The sequence below is a fragment of the Amphiura filiformis genome, chromosome 12, assembly GCF_039555335.1.
Source record: "Amphiura filiformis chromosome 12, Afil_fr2py, whole genome shotgun sequence".
Taxonomy (NCBI): domain Eukaryota; kingdom Metazoa; phylum Echinodermata; class Ophiuroidea; order Amphilepidida; family Amphiuridae; genus Amphiura; species Amphiura filiformis.
The window spans coordinates 62943219-62948050 of NC_092639.1; positions in this window are offsets into that span (position 1 = coordinate 62943219).

The following is a 4832-nucleotide window of genomic DNA, read 5'->3' on the forward strand; positions in this document are numbered from 1 at the left end:
TTAACCTTAGCTCTTTATCCATTCAGCAATTTTTAATACGGTGTGCATTAAGCTAAGCAAATAAGAATGTTACGAAATGTTTTCATTATACGAGGGGCAGTCAGTATGTTTTAAGAGTTGACTCGTGACGTCATTTGTGGATAGTTTTCATGGCATTTCTCAATGATTACATAAACACTGTACCTTTGTCTTTCAAACAACACATGTAAAAATTATATCACACACATGATTACGTAACAGCATTAGCATAAAATCAATGGTCTAGAGTCACCTGGTGAAATTGAGTCGTTTTTGTTACGGGAAATAAGAGGCTGAAATGAGGTATTGTTGTATTTTCTATATTTTCTTGGGAATTAAAGAATGGAGAATGCTGCTTTTTGGAACAGTAATAGAACGCAAACTACCAGTTCATTAAACCATGTTTGTTGGGCTGTAAAGGTTTTAGTTTATTTAAAATGCGTGGTCAAATATGTCTTATTTTTGACAAAAACAAGGCTTTTCTTTCTTTAAAAATCTTGATATTGCCAAAATAGCAAACGTGGAAATTTAATTTTTTTTGCCAGTACTGTTGACTAATCTCCAAACATTTAAACGGGAGTCTCCCTAGAAAATATTTGAATCCGTGATTAAAATATAACTGTTATTCTACCATTGTTACATTTATACAAAAAGTAGTGGTACAAAGAGAGAGGCTATCGTTTGAATGAGAAATTTATTTTTTAAACTTTTCTGTTCATTTCAGGTTGAGATCATCCATAAAAATTCATATGAATATTTAAATTACAATTTTCATAGCATTTTGTAATATTTTAGGCCCTATTTACATGGAATTTTGCAATTTTCGCGCATTTCCACCATGTTGTATCGGTCATCCCACCTACGCATGCGCAGATTGTTGTTTGATTTGCACCAGTTATCATCGCACTGAGTACCAGCTCTCACACATGACCAGTCATTATATTTTAGTCTGTTTCCTTTTGGAGATAATTGATGTCATTTGTAATAATTGCCTTTTCATTTTCGCCATTTTTGCAGAATAATTTCGCTTTCATTCAAGCCCTAAAGTTGTTGATGTTTCCAGACGTCCCATTTCCACCAAAGTTTAATGACAAGTCTCATATTTTACCAAATGTGTTTATTCCTGCCCAAAACTAGCCATATGCACCTTGTACTTTTGCTGTTCTCGGACATTGTAAACACGTGTTTTTTCTGTAATTTAAAAGGCCCGCCTTTTTGCGTGATTTGGTAGTGTCCCTAGACTATTGATTTTATGCTAATGCTGTTACGTAATCATTTGTATGATATAATTTTTACATGTGTTGTTTGAAAGACAAAGGTACAGTGTTTATGTAATCATTGAGAAATGCCATGAAAACAATCCACAAATGACGTCACGAGTCAACTCTTAAAACATACTGACTGTCCCTCGTACATCATAACAAAATACGTTTTAAAATTATGATTAAACGTTATGATTTGATCCCACCAAGCCAGCAATTGTGAAATAAGGCAGCAATTGTGAAATGAAGATAAATGTAAAAGTAGGGAAAACGATATAAAACAATAAAATAAGTAAGGAATAAGTAAGAAATTAAAATTGAAACGCTCATAATTTTGCAACCCAGTATGCTAATGATGTGACGATTTTAAAGTTGATAAATAGTTGCTAACTTAATTATTTTGAAGTTTGTGTCCCTTTTGCTGAGTTGGAACAGATCGTGTCACATTTGACAAATTCATTAGATATACTAGTACTAATCAATTTCTCGCCGTCATGCACTTGTTTACAATATTTTTGGGGGAGCATGGCGGGGGGGGGAGGAGGGGGCAAAATCTGAATCTCAGGGGAGGGGCAAAATCAGTAAATTGTGTATAAAATTGCTACAAAAAGTTTTTTTGGGTTTTAAGGCTAACAATGCCAAAGTGTGTGTGTGGGGGGGGGAGGAATGGGGAGCAAGGCAAATATTTGGTGGGGCAAAACCCCCCTTCCCCCACCCTTAGTGCCGCCACTGGATACAACCATTTACCAGGGCGTAATAGTATAAGTGGTCATATTTTGTCCATGCAGCCTCTTGTCTTATATATAGCACAATACAAGTTACTTCCATAAACCTTATTTGTTTGTTTTCTGTCCGTCGCATTTCGGACCAACAATTGCAGCCATTGACAGAGTACCACATAACCATCACCATCCAGTTCATCCGTTCTTGTATTTAAAGCATATAATAATTTTGCTGCCATTTTTATTTTACATAGGCATATATTCTTTTTTGCACTTGTAAAGCCGACCCATTCACAGAATCAAAGCCGAAACTTATGGCCTCTTTATTACACCGTAGAATTTCATCTTCAAGCATGTGCCTCTATATGAGTGGTTTTTTTGACGAAATAAATATAATTTTTGGGCAGGTGTCTTCCTTTCGTCTCTTTCGTCAAAATACGGTATTTCATTTCATGAAAAAAAAAAACCGTGACTCCGTTCATTTTAATATAGTTACTAAATCATAAATAAACTTAATTCTTTTTTCTGGCAATCCTAAAACCCAAAATAGTCACCGGAGCAAATCTTGTACATCTCTGTCATTCGCATACCCTATAGTTCATATGCAAAAATATATCACTGGAGCAAAACTTGCAGTTCCTTCTTATCTTGCGTAATACGAAGCCAAGTATTGCAGCGAAACATATAACACTTTGCCGTTCTTAGGTCATCTATTCGGATGTATTCCAAATGCCACATACGACTACCAAAACGTCCTGTTGAATATTGGGTAAACAAAATAAAAATATTTTATTAATACAAAACATCCTGGAAAGCATAAAACGTTTCCGAATACATTAAAATAACACGAATATCTCTCTAATTTCGTATCAATTTTTGGAGGTTTTGAAAATCGTAACCGGTTATTAAAACTGGAGGCGGCACTTACTCAATTCATTACGAGATATGTGCTAAATATTTATACCACATTGCAACGTGAGTAATGAATACTTAAATCATTTTACAAACAAACTGCTTTGACCGGTAACAATGGCAATAAAAATGTACGCCCGACACCTTTTCGGAAGTACATATATTTAAAATACATATTTGTTATCCCACGAGCAAAAAAAACACAATCGAACAGGCCGCTGAGAATCATGGGAATAAGGTCACGCGTTTTTGTGCTGAGTTCGTTGGGGGCACTCTGCAATTCAAGTTCTCGTCATCAAACCAGCGGAAAGTGCCATACGTTTGCAGGGAGGTAAATAAGGATAATTTACTGGGAGGGCAACTTAATTTATTTTTGCCCTCAAATTAGGGAAAATAATTTACTGGGTGGGCAGCGATAATTAATTTCATCCAGGCGTTTGGATTTTCGGAATTGTAGACCTCGTTTTGTGTGGAAGTTAGCTTTGATGTAAAAAGTGGACTTAACCCTCCCCCTAAATGCATCTTATTAACATATTGATGTTTCAACTTTTAAGAAAAATTGTATATCGTATTAATATTTCACTTTGGACATTTAAAAATCTTACACTAAATTATTATTCACCATTACTCCTAGGCAAGGAAAAAGCAGTAAAGTTAGATGAGAAGGATAATGTTTTTATTTGGTATTACAGTGAAAGCTAGTGAAATAATGTTTTGACTTTTACTCTGTAACTTCTTGTCACAGACACACATCACTCACAGATTAAAGAAATATAAATTTCTATTTGGACGAGTGCATGGCATTTTCTAAAATGCATTGAAATTATTTGATAAGAAATTGCTCAAAATAATATTAATTTTTGGCTTCATACCGTATACCATTTTGTACTGTGTGATAATTATTCAAACTCCAAAGTTGTAAACATGGTAAATGAATAAATTGGCAAATGTTAAGAAAAGATACACCAATTTCCTATAACTTCAACATCACTTTCAAAATGCAAGTTGATTTCAAGATATGCACGTTGGTACTAGTTTTATGATAATTATTATATGGTGCCCAATTTTTTGTGGGCAAAATAATTTACTGGGTGGGCACTTTTGGGCAATGGGCAAGTTGAATTTACTGGGTGGGCAAAATAATTTACTGGGTGGGCATTTGCCCACCCAGTTAACATGTTATTTACCTCCCTGTACGTTTGCGTTAGTTATAGAAAAACCGTGAATTTAGTCAACTTAAAAGTTCCACCTTTGGGATAACAAAGCCGTGTCTCAACAAACTGATTTTACCTGCTTTAACCACTCTAAGCCGCAGTTTGTTCAAAACGCCCAAACCGGGCATTTTCTTATATGAGAATACATCATGCTCTCCCGTCTTGAACCTGTCTCCAATGAGAATGGGGGAGGGTTTCCTCAACCTTAGCTCATCTGAAGTTCCGTTTTCGCCAAATATTTGAATGTATACGTGTGAGTCTGTGCCACTCCCGTGTATGTCACTGGTTTTCAATGTTATGTCGTAGTCCGTTTCTGGTCAATAAAACAAAAGTATTAAGAATTGGGTTATGTTTTGTTTCTTTTATTAATCGTTTGTAAACTCTCTTCTGAAGAGCTATGTTTCACAACCTCTTACATCCACTTGCCTATTTTTGAAAACACATCAAAAAATCATTAAAACAATCACTGATAAATGGGAGTTTGCAACAAAAGCAGTTTTTGGCGGCATGCTTGGGTAGGATGAGCATCCCTCCAAAAACTGCTTTTGTTGTTGAGTTTGATGATTTTTGACGTGTTCTCAAAATTGGGCAAGTGGATGTAAGGGGTTTTGAAACAAGCTCTACATCTGTTAAATTCATAACTTCTTTACATTGTTTTCTATCACCACCACCACAACCATGACAACCCCCACTATGAATTTCTT